The following is a 22,500-nucleotide window of genomic DNA, read 5'->3' as shown; positions in this document are numbered from 1 at the left end:
AGGGAGAAGAGAGCAAGGAGGGAGAAAGGGAGGGAGAGAAGGGAGAGGAAAGAGGACTGGGGAAGAGTGGAAGGAGGAAAGAAGGGAAAGAAGAAAAGGGCAGAATGAAGGAGAGAGAGGAAGGGAGGAAGGAGAAGAGAGAGAGAGAGAGAGAGAGAGAGAGAGAGAGAGAGAGAGAGAGAGAGAGAGAGAGAGAGAGCGCACTGGTTTATAACAAGGAATGTTGGTCGTGGTGGTAGGTGTGGGTGATGGTAGTGGTTGTGGTAGTAATGGTAGCTGTGGTAGGATGGCTGTCATATGATGGTAGTAGTGGTGGTGGTAGTTGTGATGGCAGCTGCTGATGGTAGTTGTGGTAGTAATGGTGGTTGTGGTAGCATGGGTGACAGGTGATGACAACGGCAGGTGAGGGTGGTAGTACGTGGTAGTTGTGGTAGTGTTAAGAATCAGAGAATGGTGGTGGCGATGGTGGTAGTTGTGGTAGTGATGATGGTAGTCGTGGTAGGTGTGATGCTGGCCTAGATAAAGAATATATGAGAAAAGGACAAAGTATATTTGAAAACGGAAAAAAAAAAAACTGTGTCTTTTTCTTTCCCTATCGATAAATTCTAACGACAAAAGAGCATTATGTGAGAAAAATAATAATCACTGTATGCCCACTACCCGGAAAATGTGTGTGTGTGTGTGTGTGTGTGTGTGTGTGTGTGTGTGTGTGTGTGTGTGTGTGTGTGTGTGTGTGTGTGTGTGTGTGTGTGTGTGTGTGTGTGTGTGTGTGTGTGTGTGTGTGTGTGTGTGTGTGTGCGCGTGTGATTTCAGCTTGTGTCCTCTTCTTTCGCCTTGGATTTTCTCATTCTGTGCTGTCCTAAACTTTCTTTCTCTCTCTCTCTCTCTCTCTCTCTCTCTCTCCCCCAGACCCCCATCCCTCATCATTCCTTCACTCTTAATCCCATCCGTCCACTCCTCCCTCTTTGCTCATATTTTTTACTTCCTGCTTCCCTCCCTCCCTCCCTCCTTCTCTCTTTATTTCCCTCCTCCTCTCTCTTTATCTCTCTTTCCTCCTCCCTCCCTCCTTCCCTCTCTGTCTCTTCCTCCTTTCCTCCTTCCGTCCCTTCTTCTTCTTCTTCTTCTTCATCTCTCTCTCTCTTTCGTTCTCTCTCTCTCTCCCCTTCCTCCTCCTCCTCCTCCTCCTCTTCTTCTTCTTCTTCTACTTCCTCCCTTCACCCACCCTCAACCATCTTCCATCCATCCTTTCTCCCCTACCCTGTTCTCCTTCCCCCTCACATCTCTCCCTTGTTTCTCCTTCCTCCTCCACCCCTCCCTCCCCTCTTCCCCCGCCCCTATCATGGGAGAATTACTTTATTAGTGACCACACGCCACAGCCTTGTGCAACACGCAGGGGGGCAGGGGGAGGCAGAGGGAGGCAGGGGAGGCAGAGGGTGGCAGAGCAGGCAGAGGGAGTCAGGATAGGCAGGGGGAGGAAGGAAGTTGACAGGGGGTGGCAGAGGGAAAGGTAGGGACAGGCAGAGAAGTTAATGGGCAGAGTAGGTTAGGTAGGAATGTAGGTTTAGAGATGGGAAGGCAAGGAGGTTGGTAGGGAGGGAGGCAAGGAAGGAGGGGGAGGCAGGGAGGAAAGGAAGGAGAGGGAGGCAAGGAAGAATGGGGAGGCAGGGAGGCAGGAAGTGGGTAGGCAACTTAATGGAGAGGGAAAGTTAGGCAGAAAGGTAGGTGGGTAACCAAGGAGGGGTAGGGAGGGAGGCAAGTCAAGAGGTAAGGGAGATTTGAAGGGAGGTAGGGAGGCAGGCAGGCAGGGAGGAAAGGCGTCAGGCAGGGAGGTAAGAAGCCGGGTCTGAGGGAGGGAGGGATGGAGGGAAGAATGAAAAAATAAGCACGCACTGCTCCCATATACCCGATGCCTTACGACGCAGAGGAAAAAGCAGGCAAGGCGATCAACAGGCGGGGGGGAGGAGGGGCGGAGGCAGGCAGGGAGAGGGGGAAGCACGCCGGGAGAGGGGAAGGCGTGATGGCAGACGACGATGAAGAAAGGAAAGGATATGGACGTAATAGAGGACAAGGAGGCGGGCAGGAATCTATGCATGAATGAATGAATGAATGGAATGAATGACTAAAGAAAGGAATGAAGTAAGAAAAGAAGGAAAGACACATATTTTAAGAGAAGCAGGCAGGAAGCTAGGAACGAACGCATGAATAAATGAATGGATAAATGAAGGAAAACAGGAAGAAATGACGAGTGAGTGGAAGTGAGGCCCATTTCACTCGGCACTCTGTTGATAGTCCTCTAACTTCTAGGCTTCCCTTTATTTCCTCTTCCTGGAGCCGAACTACGTCATTCTTTAAGGGGAAACTGGGGTAAGAATGATGATGCGGAAGAGGAAGGAAGGAAGGATGACAAGGAGGAAGGAAGGAGGGAAGGATGACAAGGAGGAAGGAAGGAGGGAAGGATGACAAGGAGGAAGGAAGGAGGGAAGGATGACAAGGAGGAAGGAAGGAAGGAAAAACAACCAAGCATGCAAGAAGACAAGCAAGGACAAAGAGGAAGAAAGGAGGGAATGAAGAAGAAAAGGAGGGTAGGACACACACACACACACACACACACACACACACACACACACACACACACACACACACACACACACTCACAAGAAAACAAGTAAACACAATGGGGGTTCATGAAGGCCGTTTGAGAGAGAGAGAGAGAGAGAGAGAGAGAGATACAATCCATTCCAATCCTTGCCATGACTACACAACACGTCTCAGAATAGACATACTTAGTGTTATCAGTATAAATGCTTTGCCTGGCTCCTGCCTGCCTTGTCTAGGAGCTGGTCAGACACATTATTATTATTATTATTATTAAGTGGAGAAAGATCAGGAAGGGGAGGCTGAATGATGGCGATAGCGATGATGATTATTCGTATTAGTATTATCACCAATTACTACTACTACTACCACCACCACCACTACCCTTATTGCTTCCCTCAACATTTTGCAACAACCCTCAACCACAAAGCTAAGCCACCACTGCAACACATACTCCTGCAACACACATACCCTTACACTTAGTCTCTTGCACCTCCCTTCCTTTCAATAAGTTGTGCAAGGATATTCAATGGAGCGTTTTTCATAGCGTATTGTTAGTGAGGGGAAACGCATTGGTAACTCGGGGCTTAGCGTGTGTGTGTGTGTGTGTGTGTGTGTGTGTGTGTGTGTGTGTGTGTGTGTGTGTGTGTGTGTATTCCTGTTCTTTCTCATCACTTTTATGATTGTGGGTATTAGGTGTTGATGATGATAATGATGATGATGATGATGATGATGATGATGATGATGATGACGATGATGACAGACATAAATCGATAGATAAATAGACAGGCAGATAATGAGTGAGAAAGACAGACAGATGTTAGTCTTTGAGTAGCATATTTTTCCATCTTTTTCAGATTAAAAAAAAACACACACACAAACTTGAACTTCAACAACTTGGCGTACAAGGTAAACACACACACACACACACACACACACACACACACACACACACACACACACACACACACACACAGTTACCTAGCTTCATACACGAGTCAGATAAACAAACGTCTATATGTTATTTTAGCTCTGAACACTACTCTTCAAAAAAAAAAAAAAAAAATCTCTATTAACTTAGTTCCAAATGCTTTTCAAGTGTACATAATCTGCTTTGTCACCTTAATTTCAAAGTGTATTCCAGTTGCCACACATTTTACTTATTACCTCGATTCGAATGCTAGTCAGTATGAACAAACCCCAATCTTTATTACTCAAAATCGAACGTTTCTCTAATATCAACAAACTTCCATATTAACGCGAATTCCAACGCTGTTCAAGTAAAAATATCTGTATTAATTTGGCTTCGAAAGCTGTTAATTCAAAAACAAAAATCAACATGGATTCGAACGCTCTTCCAGTTTTAAAAAAATCCCTCCACATAAACTTGGATTTGATGCAGTTGAGGCGGAAACCAAAACCATCTTAACTCAGACCCGAACGCTCCGCCAGTCAAAACACCGTCCATATTTACTGGGAATCGAACGCCACTCCAAGAAAAACAAACATTTTCTCCTCGATTTCATTCCGCTGAGAGCTCGATTGTTAAGAAAATGCAGTTACTTGCCTAATATCTTCTTTCTTGAGGCCTGCTACTCCGTTAATAATACTAGTCCTGTTGGAGAGGGACGCCTTCATGTGGTGGCACTGATATAACCGGGCGGTGGAGCTGCCAGGTTATACAAACGTCCCTCAACTCCCTCCCTATACCCCCCAAAAAACAATAGTGGACTGCAGGAGGGGGACAGCTTCGCATTCTGATGAGGTTGGGATTACAACTACTACTACTTTTACTACTACTACTACTACTGCTACTACTACTACTACTACTACTGCTACTACTACTACTACTACTACTTTGTCCTATTTTTTGAATGCTGGGATATATCTAGGGTGAACAAAATTGTCTGGTGTTAGGTGACTTCAATCCAACTTAGATTATTTTTGAGGAAGTCTGGTCATATTACAAGGTTTATATCGAACTGCTTGTTTAATGACGAAGATACGCGGTCGCCAGGTGTCGTTAGAGGTGTGGTGGTGGAGGGAGAGGTCAGGTTAAGTTAGATGAGGTTAGATTGGGTTTGGTTACATCAGATCAGGTAAAGTCTGGCTAGTTTAGACTGTGTCAGGTGAGGTCAGGTCAAAGTCGGTTCTACGGCCACTAATTTAGACGTGTGAGTGGAAGGGTTAGTACCTTAGGGCAGGTTAAGTTAAAGCAGGTGAGGTTAGTTTGGGTTAGGTCGCTGAGTTAGATGTGTTACGGGTGATGGATGGGTTTAGAGGATGATCTGGGGGCGTCAGGGTAAGATAGGTCAGGCTGGGTCGGATAAGGTCAGGTCAGATAAGGTTAGTTTGGGTTAGGTGTGGAGGAGTTACCTGTTGAACTGGTCCCCACAAGGTAAGTCAGGTGAGGTCATATAAGAGCAGGTCAAGTCAGGTTAGTTAGACGAATTAGAAGTGTTAGAAGTGGTGGGTGAGATAAGTGGTTAATTTAGGCTCATTAAGGCAGTTTGATGATGCTGCGACCCGGCCATTAGACGTAATTAACTGTACAGGCACTTAACAGGGAAGGGGGGGGAGGAAGGGGGAGGGAAGAAGAGCAGAGGGGGGAGGGAGGGGGAGGAAGAAAGGGGTGAGAGGAGAGGAGAATAGAAAAGAAAATGGAACAATGAGGAATGGGGGGAGGGGAGCAGGAGAAATAAAGAGATGGAGGAATGCAGGAGAGAGGAGAAAGATAAAATAAAGAGGAAGGAAGAAGGGGTAGATGACGAGGGAAAAGAGAGTGAGAGAAAAACAAGATGAAAAAGGGAGGAAGAGAAGGGGAGAAGGAGGGGAGGGGAGGGGGAGGGGGAGAAGAGGAGGAAAGCAAGGTGGAAAGAATGAATAAAAAGAGGGGAAATGGGTAGCACACACACACACACACACACACACACACACACACACACACACACACACGTCCTTTACTTCCTGCGTACCCATACACCTACACTCTCTCTCTCTCTCTCTCTCTCTCTGTCATACGCACCCAGCCACCCCCACCTACGCACTCCTCTTCTATTACATGTCTGTTCTCTCTTACTCACACACTTTATCTCTCCTCGTACCCTCACATACACACACATACGTACATACATAAATTACTTACTTACACACCTCTTTTTCACGCACACATATTAGTTCTCTCCCTCCCCCCTTCCTTCCCACATACACATACACTTACACACCCCTTCCCCCTCCCTACTTACACACACACACACACACACACACACACACACACACACACAATCTCTCTCTCTCTCTCTCTCTCTCTCTCTCTCTAAATGTTTTCAGTGTATCTATCTTCAAACTATCTATCTATCTATCAAGTTTTCTTTTTCTTCTGTCTATCTGTCAAGTACACACACGCAATTAACTCCTCCCCTCTCTCTCCTTCATACTATTTTCTCCTCTACTACTGCAGCAATTTCTCTCTCTCTCTCTCTCTCTCTCTCTCTCTCTCTCTCTCTCTCTCTCTCTCTCTCTCTCACACACACACACACACACACACACACACACACACACACACCTAATATCCCTTTCCCCTCCTCCCCTTTTTTCTACCGTCCACCCCTTCTCTCTCTCTCTCTCTCTCTCTCTCTCTCTCTCTCTATTCTTCTCACACAATATCTCCTTTCTTTCTCCATTTTTACCTTTGAAATTCTCTCTCTCTCTCTCTCTCTCTCTCTCTCTCTCTCTCCATTCTTTCTCCACTTTCACCTCTGAAATTCTCTCTCTCTCTCTCTCTCTCTCTCTCAATAACACCCACCTCGCCATGGTAATCAAAGAAAACCATTTAGACATTATAGGAGTTAATGACCTGAAGCAGAGCAATTAGTGAGGAAAGGGTAATTACGAAGGCTAAGAAACTAATTGGGTTATCAGGAAGAGCATTTGCATTAACTTTTTAATTACTGCTATCACCATTAATACCACAGTCATCACCATCATCATCATAACCATCATCATCATCGCCGTCGTCATCCTCCTGCTCATCATCATCATCATCATCATTATCATCATCGTCACTGCCGTCGTCGTCTTCCCCCTCCTCCTCCTCTTCATCATCATCATCATCATCATCACCATTTCCGCCTAAAAGATGTGATGATGCAGGATCCAGACACAGTTAAAGACGAAGCCTTTTTTTATTTTTTTGTGCAACCACACTGATAGTACGTCCCCCAGTTTTGGCTGCCAACTTACAAAAAGGGTATATAGCAAAACTGGAGAACGGAGAGGAGTAAAATTAAAACAGTATCCAGATTACTAAATAAAATTAGTGAATATTATTTTATAGCACATCAAAGCGTAGAGAAATGGGTTGTCTAATCCACACGAATTAACTGCCAAGGAGCATCATAATCTGGCAGCTGACGACTCCTTAATAACTAGAAAAAAATTAGAAGTAATGGCGTTAAGATGTTAGACGGGAGAATTACGCTTATACATACACCAGTACAGAATTAATTCATAAAATGTGACAGGACAATACCTAAGCAATTACGTATTCTGTATCGGGAGAGTAGGTGCCCGGGGCTTTGGTATTCAGTCCAAACATTTATAGTGGAAGTAACTAGTCTCGTGCATAGAGTGACATCATGTGAAAATATATACCCCAATCCCCCCTTAGATATGAAAGCTAACAGGTCACATATGGGCTGAGTGCCTTAACCCACTAAACAACCAGGGGTAATACAACACCTTCAGCCTGATTTACAGAACCAAAGCTGTTGTATCCTCCTAACACACAATTTCAACAAGTGGGTGTAAATTGTAGCGAAAAGGTTAAGTGTATTCTCTCCTGTTCGGATCAACTACACGACGAAGCAAAAAACGCCATTTTCGCTATTTCCTCTTACAGATGACGTCACGGTAGTTTTTATCTACTTATTCATTTTTTCCCGCTCACAGATGACGTCACAGTGGTTTTAGTTTTTGTTAAAGCACTCGTCATTTCCTAGTGTATCGCCATGACTGTTTTTATCCGCAATATGATGATCCTCCTCACTGTTTCCTGCCAGTAGTTTTATTTTTTCTCACTACATGCACTCGTCATTTTCAAGGTATCATCATGACTGTTTTTCTCAGCAATATGATGATCCTTCTCACTATTTCCTGCCACCTTCTGCTGAGTGGACGTGCCTTCCCCTGCACTGTCCTCTCGTGTTCCTCTGCCTCCCCTGCACTGTCCTCTCGTGTTCCTCTGCCTCCCCTGCACTGTCCTCTCGTGTTCCTCTGCCTCCCCTGCACTGTCCTCTTGTGTTCCTCTGCCTCCCCTGCACTATACTCTTGTGTTCCTCTGAGTTTCAATGAGCAAAACAAAATCGTCTGGCGTCAGATGGAGAAGAATAAAAAAAAGGGTTTGCGTCCAAGGCCTGCAAAACTGCTATTTCGTTTTTACTCTAACTTGGCCCAGATTTTCGTCCTCTTGCAGCTTACTTCACGAAGTTCACTGGGAGAACAGGACAATACTACGCCTCCTCATACTTTCGATAACACTTCTTTGTGACTAGCACCATATTCTGTCGTTAACCTATAGCAGCGGTTCTCAAGCTTTTTATAGTGTGTGACCCTGTTTGGAATATTTCAAGACTTCGCGACGCACAGAGTACAAAAATCAAACATACACTGTGGAATATAAACTTTATTTTCAAAACAAACTAAACATCTTCTCCGTTTATCTTATCTAAACAAAATTAATGAGATCCATGGCGCGGCTTCTCATTCACCAACTTGTCAAATCGTGGGATAAGTGTAGTTAGGCAGGGTCTCATATCGTGCACACACACACACACACACACACACACACACACACACACACACACACACACACACACACAAAGTAACATGTATATAGCCTATCGTAATTATGAATATGCTAATAGTGTAATAAGGATAATTGCAATTTCAATTACGTAAATAAAATACAATGAAAGCATTAGGCCTATTCTATGTCCCTGCGACCCATCAAAATTCCTCTCGCGACCCGCCTTTTGGTCGCGACCCATAGTTTGAGAATCAATGACCTATTGTGAAAACTCAGCATTCAAGACAAAGAGATGGTAGTTTTAGGCAAAGTTGGTGATGTTGTTGTTGTTGCTGATCAACCCCAGTCTGTCTGGTTGAACAGACCCGTCAACGCAGGCAAGCAACCGTCCCTACAGGGTTGTCCCGTGCAATGAACCGATGTTCCCTCGCGGGTGACAACGCCACGCGACAGCGAGGCGCGGGGAAAAGTGTGGAAGTTTGGTTCCTGGATGGATGCCGCATTTGCGTCAACCCATCTTGTTAGCAGGGGCACCACAGCAGGCTCCACATCACCCCGTTATCTGGTTAAATGGTTACTACCCAGCGTTGTAAATGATATCCTAGGTTACAGAAAACCACTAGGTTTGTCACTGAGAGTACAGCCGCCTGAGTGGAAAGAAGATTAAGAAAAATGATAAGAAGATAAGAGAAAACTAGGAACAGAATAGGGCAGACACAGAGATAGAATGATAAATGTGAAGGATGAAGTAGGCAGCACTGACTGAAGTGAGTGGATGATGGTGACCAGCAGCTACCACCAGGCAAAGTTGGGGTAAAGGTAGTACACCATAGTTACAGGTGTGCCGTAAGGTAAACAATCTCTGGGGATCAATAGGTGTGTTTGCTTCCCTTGGCACTCTTGGCTCCTTATCCTCTCTCTCTCTCTCTCTCTCCCTTTCCTCCTTTTTCTCCTACCCCCCCCTTACTTCCCCTCCCTCACCCCTCCCTCCCTCCTTCTTCTCTCCCCTCTCCTGCCCTAACTGACGACATGGTTGACAATAACAGGGAAGGTCACCCAACATCACCCTTTTTCATCCCTCCATCTTCTTCCCTTTTTTCTTCTTTTTCATCCTCTTCCCTTCTTCTCCCCTATTTTGTCTCTCCTCCTCCTCCTCTTCCCTTTCTTCTTCCTCCTCTTCTCTTATTCTTCCTTGCCTTTTCCCTCCTCTTCATCATTCCTTCCTCATCTCCCTCTTCCGTTTCTTCATTTTCTTTCTCTTTTCTTTTCCTTTCTTCGTCAACTTATTCTCTCCTTCGCTCCTTTTTTTTTTCCACCCATTTTCATCTTCTTCTCATCTCTTTCCTTCCTTCCTCTTCTCATTCATCACTCTTTTCCACTCTATTCCCTTCTCTCACTTCACTTCTCTTTCACCTCTTCCTATATAATTCTTTTTCCTCATTTCTCTTCCTCGTCCCTTCCTCACTCACCTCTTCTTCGCATCTATTTCCCTTTCTTCATCTCCCTCTTCCTTTCTCCCCAGCATTCCTCCTCCTCCTCTTCATCTCCTCTGTATCTCATTCTATCACCAAAAGTTAGACCCTTCATAGCAATAGTGTTATCCTGGCAGCCATCCTCCCTATAGATCAATACTTATCCTTTTTTCTGTAGTTCCCATGTATTCCTTTGTATTCTCCTTCCTTCTGCGTTTTCCTCTCCCTTTTTTCCTCCTCCTCCTCCTCCTCTCTTCCCGTCTTCTTCCTCCCTTTCCTCTAATTCTCCTCCTTGTTACAGACCAATACGTCGCCTGTAGCCCGTGTTTCCTTGTAATCTTCCGCCTTCTATCTTTTCCCTCCTCTTGTTCTTCCTCTAATACTCCTCTTCCTCCTCTACCTCCCTTCCTTCTCCTCCTCCTTCTCTTCCTCCTCCTCCTCCTTCTCTTCCTCCTCCTCCTCTTTCGTTTCGTCTGCTCTTTCCTCCTTCCTTCCACGAAGCTTTTTTTTTCTCTGTTCTATCTCATTTTTTCCACAACTTTCTACATATTCCTATTAAGTTAGAGAGAGAGAGAGAGAGAGAGAGAGAGAGAGAGAAAGAGAAAGAGAGAGAGAGAGATCCAATTGAGATGATCTTGTATTCTGTGGCCTGACTCACTCTGACTCACTCATTCATTCTCTCTCTCTCTCTCTCTCTCTCTCCCCCGTTTACTCTGATTCACCTTCACTTACTCTCTCACCTGTTCACTTATACTGAACCTCACTCACTGACTCACTCACTCACTTTTCTTCACTCACATGCCGGTCCCTCTCTCACTATCACACTATTATAATCACTCGGCTTTACTCATTTATTTACTCATTCCCTTCATTCCTCCGTCCCTCAATCGCTAGCTATCTCACTCGCTCACTCACTCACTCACTCACTCACTCGTTCAATCACTCGCTCACTCACTCACTCGTTCAATCACTCGCTCACTCACTCACTCACTCACTCACTCACTCACTCACTCGCTCACTCACTCACTCACTCACTCGTTCAATCACTCGCTCACTCACTCACTCACCTAACAATCCACTGAGCCTCTAAACCCTGCACTCCCTTTGTGGTCACGTGTGTGTGTGTGTGTGTGTGTGTGTGTGTGTGTGTGTGTGTGTGTGTGTGTGTGTGTGTGTGTGTGTGTGTGTGTGTGTGTGTGTAAGGGTACGAGTATTTGTATGTGCGCGTGTGTGTGTATGTGTTTATATGTGTGTGCGTGTGTGTGTGTGCATCAATATGTGAATGTGAATACGCCTGTGCATCTGTGTACGTCTGTTAGCATAAAAAAACGTACATATGAACGTAGAGGTAAGACGGCATAGATGAAAAGATGCAAAAAATATTGAGTGCATTAAAAGTGAGTCTGACTGCGCGCTGAGTGAGTGAGTGAGGGATTACAAGATGTTGAGTGCAGTTGCGAGTTACTGTGTGTGTGTGTTGAGTGAGACGTGCGGGTTGGCGGGGGATGAAACACACTGACGAGGTGTGTGTGTGTGTGTGTGTGTGTGTGTGTGTGTGTGTGTGTGTGTGTGTGTGTGTGTGTGTGTGTGTGTGTGTGTGTGTGTGTGTGTGTGTGTGTGTGTGTGTGTGTGTGTGTGTGTGTGTGTGTGTGTGTGTGTGTGTGTGTGTGTGTGTGTGTGTGTGTATTTAAAGCCTAAAACTCTGGAATTTTACGAGCAACGTTCATAACAGCCAGGGAGTGAGAGAGAGAGAGAGAGAGAGAGAGAGAGAGAGAGAGAGAGAGACCACCCCACCCCCATGCTTATCACCCCAGCAAAAAAGGGAGGTGTGGAAAAGGGTAAAGGGGGAGGGGGAGGGGGAGAGGGAGAGGGAAGGGGGAGGGAGGACAGAATGAATAGGACAGGTGGAAGGAAAGGAGGGAGGGGGAGAGAGTGTGAAAGAGAGGAGGATGAATAGGAAAGGTGTTGAGAGAGAGAGAGAGAGAGAGAGAGAGAGAGAGAGAGAGAGAGAGAGAGACAGACAGACAGACAGACAGACAGACAGAGACAGAGACAGAGGCAGAGAGAGAGAGAGAGAGAGAGAGAGAGAGAGAGAGAGAGAGGCACCTGTTCTCTCTCAGGCCTTAAACTAGCAACATTCATTCATTCACTTACACACACACACACACACACACACACACACACACACACACACACACACTCATTCAAACCCATTCACGTGTTATTTGTTTACCTCCAGGCCATTAAAATATTCAGTTACCTTCCTGTTTATTTAACTGTAGTTTCTCTCTCTCTCTCTCTCTCTCTCTCCTATTGGGCTAATTTTTTTTTCCTACTCAAAGCCTTTCTCCGTCTTGCACTCCTCCTCCTCCTCCTCCTCCTCCTCCTCCTCTTCTTCTTCTTCCCCCCCTCTCCTCCTCCTCCTCTTCCTCTCTTCCTTTGTTTTTCTTTCTTCCTTCTTCTCATCCTTTCTCATCATTTTCACCTGCCTTATCATCTCCTCTTTTTCTCATATTCCTCCTTTTATTCGTCTTTCTTCTCTCTCTCTTCTCCTCCTCCTTCCTTTCTTTCTCCTACTCAACATACTCTTCATCTTCTTCCTCGCCCTCCTCCTCCTCCTCCTCCTCCTCCTCCTCCTCCTCCTCTTCTTCTTCTTCGCTCCCTTGGTGGTCCTTCCTGGGTGGGGTTTGTCCTAAGGCTAACCAGTCCTGCGATTATGGTGGTGGTAGTTGTGGTAGTTGTGTTGTTCCCGGTGGTGGTAGTTGAGGATGCGGTCGTGGATGTGGCAGCTGTAGTGGTGGTGGTGGTGGTGGTGGTGGTAGTGTGGTGGCGGTGGTTGTAGTGGTGGTGTTGGTGGCTGCAGCCGTGGTGGGGTGGTGGTGGTGGTAGTGGTGGTGGTGGTTGTAGTCGTGGTGGTGGTGGCAATGATGGTGGCAATGATGGTGGCAATGATGGTAGCAATGGTGGTGGTAGTTGTTGTGGCGGTGGTGGTGGTGCTATCTGTGGTAGTTGTGGCGGCGGTGGTGGTAGTTGGGGTGACTGTGGCGGCGATGATGTGGTAGTGGTAGCAAATGTGGTAACTGTGGTGGTGTTGGTAGCCGTGGTGGCGGCAGGTACTAGTAGCTGTGGTAGATGTGGTGGTTGTGGTGGCTGTGGTATTTGTGACAGCTCTGGTGGTGATGGTGGTTGTGGTGGTGATGATGGCCGCTTTAGTGGTGATAGTAGTGGTGATGGTGGTGGTAATGGATGGTGGTAGTGCAGGGATGTTTGTAGATGATAATGGTTGTTTAGATGAATGTTGATAGATGGTGGTAGATGGAGTTAGAATGAAAACAAATGGTGGTTGTGGTGGTGCTGGAGGAAGGAATGGCCATGATTATCTTCCTCCTCCTCCTCCTTCTTCTTCTCCTTCTCCTCCTCCTCCTCCTCCTCCTTCTTCTTCTTCTCCTTCTCCTCCTCCTCCTTCTTATCTTCCACTTTCTCTTCTTTCATTTTTCTTCCCCATTCGGTGCCTCCTTCCCTTCGTCACTTCCTTTTCTATTCCTCTCTTCTACTTTCCTTTTTTCTTCCTCCTTATTCCCCAGCTCTTTTCCTTCTTCCTCCTCTGACATTCTTCTTTCTTTCTCCTCTTTTTTTCCCTCTTCCCCCTTTTCTCATATTTTCTTCTCTTTTGCCTGCCTTCTTCTCCTCCCTTTCTCTTCTTCCTTCCTTCTCTCTTCTCCTTCACCTTCCTCCACCTCTGCCTTTCTTCCTCTCTCCTTCTCCTGCTGTCTCCTCCTCTTCCTCTCCTCTCCAGTCTTCCTTTTGGTCACTCTCCCTCCCTCAATAATTTCCTACTCCTCTTCCTCTTCTCCCTTCTTCGTCTTCTTCTTCCTCTCTCTCTCTCTCTCTCTCTCTCACGTAGGTCGGATATTTAGCGTGATTAATTGACCCCAGTAAAAATAATGAACAATCCCGTTACAGGATAATAGGCCTCTTGTTAACTGCATTTCCTTTGTACTCTCTCTCTCTCTCTCTCTCTCTCGCTCTCCTTGACATGACTCACTTCCTTCTCTCTCTCTCTCTAGTTCTGGCTAGCCCTAGGAGTCCATGAGCTAAGTGAGTCTCCTTCCTTTTGACTCACATCCTTAAGTCTCTCTCTCTCTCTCTCTCTCTCTCTCTCTCTCTCTCTCAATTTCGTTGTTTAGGCAATGGCTGTGTCCTGGTTTTACACACATGCACACGCAAATCCATCCCCACGCCTGCACGCACACTTACACCCACACCCACACCCAAATCCACATCTGCAATCACACCCACATCCACACCCATACGCATACCCACACCCGCACACCCAATACCATACCCACATCCACACACCCACACCCACACCCACACCCACACCCACACCCACACCCACATTAGCTGAAGTCCTGTAATTAATGATTCTGTGGGTCGACGGATGAAACGAGGTGAGGAGTGAGGGGAAAGGGGAAAGGAAGGTGATGGGGGGAGGCAGGGGGGATGGGAGGGGGAGGGGAGAGGGGAGAGGATGGGGAAGGGGGAAAGGGGGCTGGGGAGAGGGTATGGTAGGGGAGAGAAGTGAGGGAGAGGAACGGCGGTAGGGGAAGAGAAGGGAGGTGAGGAGGAAGTGAGGAGTGTGAGAGAGTAGGAGGAAGTGGGGAGTGGGTGTTGAGAGAGGGAGTGCGAGAGAGAAGAGGAACAAGAGAGAATCCAAGCAATGTGCAATGTTCCTCATCTGCAATACTGATCGTGCTACGTTCAAACTGCAAAGATAAACAACCAATCAATATACTTAAGCAAACATACGTATCCTTGTTTAATATATCTCTCTCTCAGTTACTTAAGTCTCTGGGGGGGATTATAGCTTTACGTATGCGTGAATTTTCCGCTTTCTTCGCTGGCTTGTGGCTTTGCTGAGAGAGAGAGAGAGAGAAATGTCCCGAGTGACAAGAGGGGACCGAAGGGGAAAAATATGCAGGAGAAATGGACGTCGAACGGGGAAGGAGAGAAAAAGGGAGAAAAAAAGTGTGTGAGAGAGAGAGAGAGAGAGAGAGAGAGAGAGAGAGTAAACACAGGAGTTACACAGATACACAGACCACACAGACGTCGAGGACATGTCGAGGTGGTCCTGCCTTGAGATTAATCCGGGATTTTATTCTACTCTCTCCAGGCGGTTTTCTTCAGCTTAGGATAGACTTGGGATAGACTTGGGAAAGACTCGGGATAGACTTGGGATAGACTTGGGATAGACTCGGGAAAGACTCGGGATAGACTTGGGATAGACTTGGGAAAGACTTGGGATAGACTTGAGATAGACTTGGGAAAGACTTGGGATAGACTCGGGATAGACTTGGGATAGACTTGGGAAAGACTCGGGATAGACTTGGGACAGACTTGGGATAGACTTGAGATAGACTTGGGAAAGACTTGGGATAGACTCGGGATAGACTTGGGAAAGACTTGGGACAGACTTGGGATAAACCTGGGATAGACTCAGGATAGACTTGGGATAGATACAGCCTTCGCTAACCCCTTCACGCCTGGCAGTCCCTCCTAAGATGATCGTCTGGGGGTAGCAAGACTAGAAGACGTCATCGTAGTGAAGGGGTGAAGATGAGGAGATATTGGAAGACACAGTGAGGGATGAACAGGATGGGTTTCGCAGTGGTAGGGGACGTGTGGATCAAATATTTGCAATGAGACGGATAGTGGATCAAATATTTGCAATGAGAAGGGTAGTGGACCAGTTACTTGCAGTGAGAAAGAAGGTGGAAAATATATGCGAGACCGACTGCAAGATTTTTATGGCATATATGGATCTGAAAAAGAAGAATATGGAAAGTGTTACGTGTGTAGGGAGTGGAGGGGAAATTTTTTGAATAGTGAAAAAAAAAAAAAAGGTGTTTCGACAGTAAAGAAGTTTGTGTAAGAGTGGATGGATGTGTAAGTGACTAGTTCCTTGCCAGAATTTGAGTGAGACTGGGATAGGTGATGTCGCCATGGCTGTTCAATATATGGGAGAGGGCTGTGTGAGAGGTGAAGGCTAGGATTGCAAAGATGAGAGTGCAAGCGGTGTTAATGAAGAGAGATGAATTTAGGTCCATTCAACCATATTGCAGAGTATATTATGCAGAAGAGATACCAGTCAACATGTATTGCAGTGAATCTAAATCACTTATATTCTTGTGGTGATAAGTGGACCAGAAATGTACCGCATATTCTAAGTGTGGTCTTCCAAATCACTTATATCCCTGAGTTGATAAGTGGACCAGAACTGCACCGCATATTCCAAGTGTGGTCTGCCAAGTCTATTACGCAATGGGATGGTGACGCCCTTACTATTACATGTACAGCTATGGTTGGTGATTTCAAACATTTTATTAGCATTCTTAAAAGTTTCATTACATTACTAGTAGACTTTTAGGGGCTTTGAAACTAACTCTTGTGGGGCTTTTACGCTTCTACCAACATTTAATTTCCGTCCTGGCATGCCGTATGAGAGAGAGAGAGAGAGAGAGGGGGGGGGAGCGGGGGAAGTAGGTGAATGAATGAAGGAATGGAAGACAGGAGAAAGGAGGGGGAAAAGAGAGAGAAGAGAGGAGAGGGAGAGACAGAAGGGAAATAAAGGAAGAGAGGAGAAAGACAGCAAGCAGGGACAGAAGGAGAGGGGAGAAAGAGAGAGAAGAGAACCGAGGGGAGAAAAAGAAGAGAGAGATGGTGAGGAGAAAGAGAGGAGAGAGAAGGTGAGGAGAAAGAAAAGAGAGAGAAGGTGAGGAGAAAGAGGGGACAGAGGGTGAGGAGAAAGAGAGGAGAGAGAGGGGAGGGAGAAAGAGAGGAGAGAGAAGAAAGGGAGAAAGAGAGGAGAGAGAAGGTAGGGAGAAAGAGAGGAGGGGGCAGGAAAAGAGGGGATGAGTGAAAGAGTGAGGAAAAGAGAAGAGAGTGAAGTAAGACACAGGAGAGGAGAGGAGAGGAGAAGAAATGGAGGAAAGAGAGATGAGAGATGAGAGAAGAGAGAGAGAGAGAGAGAGAGAGAGAAGTGGGAGATAGAGAGTGAGAGGCCCGGATTGACTGGCTCCCTTTGAAGTCTTTCCACCCAAGTACACCACGTCTCTTCCATCTCTCTCTCTCTCTCTCTCTCTCTCTCTCTTTCACACACACACACGCACACACACACACACACACACACACACACACACACACACACACACACACACACACACACACACACACACAGCACTGCATCACATCACCCCTGTCCACACGCTCTATTTAATAACATCATTATGACCGATTAACCATGCGAGTAACCTAATTCAACTTTTTATTATTAACTATTGTAGAGTCAAAAATTTACCATCGTCATCATCATCATCATCACTACCACCACCAACACCAACACCATCATCACCATCACCACCACCACCATCACCACCACCAACACCACCACCATGATCATTATCATCGTCACTACTACCACCACCAACACTACCATCATCATTATCATCATTATCATCATCATCATCATCATTCTCACCTCTTTCCAAAATTAATGCTCTCTCTCTCTCTCTCTCTCTCTCTCTCTCTCTCCATCCTTCCCTCACTTCCCTTTCGAAAGTTTTTTTCATTGCCTCTTTCTTGCCCACCTTCTTACGCTTTCTCTCTTCCTCTCAACTTTACACCTCTCTCTCTCTCTCTCTCTCTCTCTCTCTCTCTCTCTTTCTCTCTCTCCTCTTTTCTTCTTTATCTCTCCTATATTCCTTCCTGTTCCATCAAACTCTCCCATTTTTACACCTTTTCTCCCTCCTTCCCATATTTTCCTCTTCCCTCTCTCTCCCACCCTTTCCCTCCCCTCCCTCTCCTCCCCATTGCTCCCTCCACCTCTCCATAACTTTGTCTCCCATCCTGTCCTCCTCTCCCCTCTCCTACCCATCTTCGTTCTCTCCTCGCAATCTTCTCCCACACCTCATACTTTTTCCCCCCTCTCCATCCCCTCTCCTCTTTCTCTCCTTCCCATTCCCCTTCCTCCCCTTCTCCCCCTCCCCATGCCCCCACCCCTTCATAATTTTCCGCAGTCTGGACACAACTTAATGGAAACAGAGACTCAGCTATTTTCCCCCACACACACACACACACCACTGTATAATGCGCAAGGAGGACGTGTTAAAAGAAGACCACTGAGCCTGTCTCCTTTACTGACTCACTGTAATTCATAGTGGTAGTAGTAGTAATAGTAGCAGTAGTAGCGGTGGTGGTGGTAGTAGTGGCAGTAGTAGTAGCAGTATTTATTATTATTATTATTATTGTTATTATTATTATTATTATTATTTTCCTACATTCATAGTTTTTCTTTGCTTCCGGATCCTATCTTACCCTATCCCAAGGTAGAGAAAAGGTCAGCATAATGATGATTATGATGATGATGATGATGATGATAAATGAACATATAAAATGATTCACTAATATTTTGGTAGTTCCTTGACTGTACTAGAAGAGTAAAAATAAACAAAGCAAAAATAAAAACAACTAAACAATAAATTGAGAGAGAGAGAGAGAGAGAGAGAGAGAGAGGAGAGAGAGAGAGAGAGAGAGAGAGAGGGGGGCAGGGATTAATCCAGTTTATTGGCAGAAAGTGAGGGGATTAAAACTGGATCACCAACTCTTAGCCAGGGCTCTTGACGCCTGCATCTCTCTCTCTCTCTCTCTCTCTCTCTCTCTCTCTCTCTCTTTACAGTCATGAGAACGTCTACATTAAACGTGAATGACGGTGATGATAATAATGACGATAAGGATACGAGCAGATACGTAGGTAGGCAGGTACTGTAGGTAGGTACTGTAGTTAGGTAGGTAGGTAGATTTCACCTTTCCCCCCCTCTTTTTTCCCCCCTGCCTCCTCGCTAACAGCCTCACAAATTTTTAACAATCAGTACTCTCGCCCCTACTGTATAGCGTGTAAGTATGGAGTGTTAGGGTGGCGGCCATTCACCAGCACCCTATTTGTAACCTAAACACAACGTGGCCAATATTTACGCTGATGGGAGGCGAGGGTTGGGTTGTGGTGGTGGTGGTGGGGTGGTGGTAAGTGAGATGTTAGTGGTGGGGATGGGATGGGTGACCTGGAGGGGGCAGAGAGCGAAGGGGGGAGACAATTGGGGTTAGGTGGAGGAAAGGATGGGAGTGGTGACAGGAAGAGCTGAAGAGGAGGGAGAGGTGACAGGAGGAGTTGAGGAAAGAGTGGTGGTGATGGTGAGATGTTTGTGGTGGGGATGGGATAGGGGTGGGGTGGGGAAGGATGGAATAGACAGAGGGAGAGAAATGGGTATAGGAGGGAGAGGAGGGAATGGCGATAAACGGAGGAAGTGATGGGGAAGAGCTGAAAGGAAAAGGGTAAAGGGTGGGACTGGGGTGGGGATTTTAGTAAGATGTTGGTGATGGGGATGGGATGGAAGAGGGATGTGAAACAAAATGCTGATGTGCAGACGGGATGGGATGGGATGGGTAGGAAAGGGAGGGTGAAATGTAGGGATGGAGGGAAAGAATGGAGGAAGACAGGGAGCGATGGGAGGCAAAACAGGGAGAGATGGAGAGTAGGAGGGGAAGGAGTGACGATGGAGGAAAGGGGAGAAAAACAGAAGGTAAGGGTGGATGAAAGTAAGTGAGAAGGGAATTGGAAGGAGGAGGTAGAGAGGAAGGGCTGGAAGGGAAGGGAGTGAGGGAAAGGGAAGACAGTGGAGGGAAGGGAGGGGAGAAAAGGGAAAAGGGACTAACAAGAGAGAGAAACAGAGGGACGGAAAGGGAAGGGAAAGAAGGAAGGAAAGAAAGACGGAACGAAGGAAAGGGAGGGATGGAGAGAAATAAGAGAAAGGAGGAAAGAAGGGAGAGAAAAGAGGGGAGGGAGGAAGGGAGGGAAAGAAGGGAAGGGAAGGAAGGGAGGGAGGGGAAGGAGGGAAGGGAAGGGAAGGGAGGGAGAGAAGGAGACTGATCAATAGTTAAAGATTATTGAGTCAAGGAAACATGTCAGATCATCTCTCTCTCTCTCTCTCTCTCTCTCTCTCTCTCTCTCTCTCTCTCTCTCTCTCTCTCTCTCTTTTAGTGTATATGGCGCTCGTTTCATTCTCTTAATGTCTTACCAACTTTATTTATTACTTTTGTTTATATTAACTCTCTCTCTCTCTCTCTCTCTCTCTCTCTCTCTCTCTCTCTCTCTCTCTCTCTCTCTCTCTCTCTCGTATCGGCAATCGATGAAGGAGTGAGCCGATCAGGTGAGAGTTATCGGGGGGTCATATGTTCCAGCTATGACCCCCCATCACCCCACCACCACCTCTCTCTCTCTCTCTCTCTCTCTCTCTCTCTCTCTCTCTCTCTCATGACCCTTATCTTGATCCCTCTCCTTATATCCCCCTCCTCCGCTGACCTCCATCTTACCTGACCTAACCTAACCTAATCAATTCACCCATGACCTAACCTCGTCCTCCGTCTCCTCCTGACTCACATTTTTATTTCACCTCGACTGACACACAATTGACCTGACCCATCTTCGTGTAATTTAATCTGACCTAACATAGCCTATTCTACATTCCCATTGCTTGACCCTGTATCTCTGTGACCTATTTCAGCCTCGTATGCTGACTTCCCCCTCCCCTGACCCACCTATGCATTACTACACCACCTCCTTTCACCACTACCACACTCATCACAGTCCCACCACACTTTCCCTTCTCACCACTGCCATACTCTACCACATTCACCACCACAACATCACACCCTCCATCACAATCATCACCAACTTACTACCATATCACCACACAGTCCTACTTACCACACTACCATCACCACACTATTCACCACCACCACCAAGCCACCATATTCATCACCACCACACAATCATACTTACCACGACCACCACTACTACCATACTCATCATCACACTTTCCTACTCATCATCACGCCATCAGCTCATCACTACACCACCACCACACCACCACCATCACCACCACCACCATCATCACAACATCTCATAACCTTCCCTCATAAACGACTCTCCCAAATTCCACAATCCTGACCTCTCTCTCTCTCCCCCTCTCTCTCTCTCTCTCTCTCTCTCTCTCTCTCTCTCTCTCTCTCTCTCTCTCTCTCTCTCTCTCTCTCTCTCTCTCCACCGAAATCTTTTATTTGGAGCGTCCGTGCGTTCATTCCATCCCTCGCTTTAACGGCTGAAATAAAAGTTTGCTTTACTGAATGGAATGTGCCAGGGTGGTGGTTGTGGTGGTAGTTGTGGTAGTGGTGGTGGTTGTGGTGGTGACTGTGGTAGTGGTGGTGGTACTGGTGGTGGCTGTGGTAGTAGTGGTGGTGGTGATTGTGGAAGTGGTAGTTTTAGTGGTGGGGTGGTGGTGGTATTGGAGCTTGGTGGTGACGATGGTGGTAGTGATGATGGTGACGCTGGAGGTAATACTGGTGACTGATGATGATGGTGGTGATAATAATGGTGATTTCAACCGTAGTGATGATGATGGTTATGATGGTGATGGTAGTGGTGATGAAAATGGTGGTTACAATGATGGTGGTAGTTGATGATGGTGATATTAGTGATAACATTGATGTCAGTGATGATGCTGATATTAGTGATAACATTGATGTCAGTGATGATGCTGATGATGCCTGGTGATACTGATGATGGTGGTGATAATCAGGGCAGTGGTAGTGATGATGATGGTGAATGTGATGGTGGTAGTGGAGGTGTTAATGGTGGTTGGGATAGTGGCAGAGGTGGTAGTAATAGTAGTAGTAGTAAAAGAGAGAGAGAGAGAGAGAGAGAGAGAGAGAGAGATTATGCAACCCCCCCACACTCCCTCATAATTAGCGGGCTTTAAAAAACGTCTCAAAAAATTTCAAGGGTAAAAAATTTAGCGAAGAACCAACTCATCATTCTTCCAGTTTACCTTCCGTCGTCTGTCTGTCTGTCTGTAGGTGTGCTCTGTCTATTTATGTATCTATCTGTCTGCACGTCTGTCTTCTCGCCTCTTTATATAAATGCTTGTCTGCCTATATTTCTATCTATCTATCTATCTATCTACCTATCTATCTATCCATCTATAAATCTGCCTCCTGTCTGTCTGTCTGTCTGTCTGTCTCTCTCTCTCTCTCTCTCTCTCTCTCTCTCTCTCTCTCTCTCTCTCTCTCTCAAAATCTAACAAATTTCTTTCTTCCGCCAGGCTATTGACTTTCATCTGCGTCTCCTGTGCATGGTAGATGGGTGCCCTTTGTGCTGGTTGCTGCTATTGTGGTTATGAGAGAGAGAGAGAGAGAGAGAGAGAGAGAGAGAGAGAGAGAGAGAGAGAGGAATGTGAGAAAAAAGTGGAGGAGAAGTAAGAGATGGAGGGAATGGAGGAAGGAGCGAAAGAGAATGAAGAAAAGGAGGAAGGAAAGAAAGGAGGAAGGGACAGAGGCAGGGAGGTAGGACAGGCAGATGAAGGTGGGGGGAGAGAGAGAGAGAGAGAGAGAGAGAGAGAGAGAGAGAGAGAGAGAGAGAGGAAGTAGAACCAGGTCAACGTAAATCAACTCTCTCTCTCTCTTTCTCTCTCCTCGAAGCCTCTCTACGACTCGTAAAGATTGTGAAATATGGCAAGC

At 46.3% G+C, this 22,500-nt stretch overlaps 1 pseudogene across 1 annotated transcript in view; it reads left to right on the top strand.

Annotated features, from left to right (window-relative positions):
- The window catches only part of LOC145412989 (uncharacterized), a 191,655-nt pseudogene that overhangs the window by 42,168 nt on the left and 126,987 nt on the right, over nt 1-22,500 (top strand). The gene's annotated exons all lie outside the window — the stretch shown is intronic.

The sequence above is a fragment of the Coenobita brevimanus genome, chromosome 94, assembly GCF_032717465.1.
Source record: "Coenobita brevimanus isolate Jiangsu-jjx chromosome 94, ASM3271746v2, whole genome shotgun sequence".
Taxonomy (NCBI): domain Eukaryota; kingdom Metazoa; phylum Arthropoda; class Malacostraca; order Decapoda; family Coenobitidae; genus Coenobita; species Coenobita brevimanus.
This window is presented reverse-complemented; position numbering and strand designations above follow the sequence as displayed.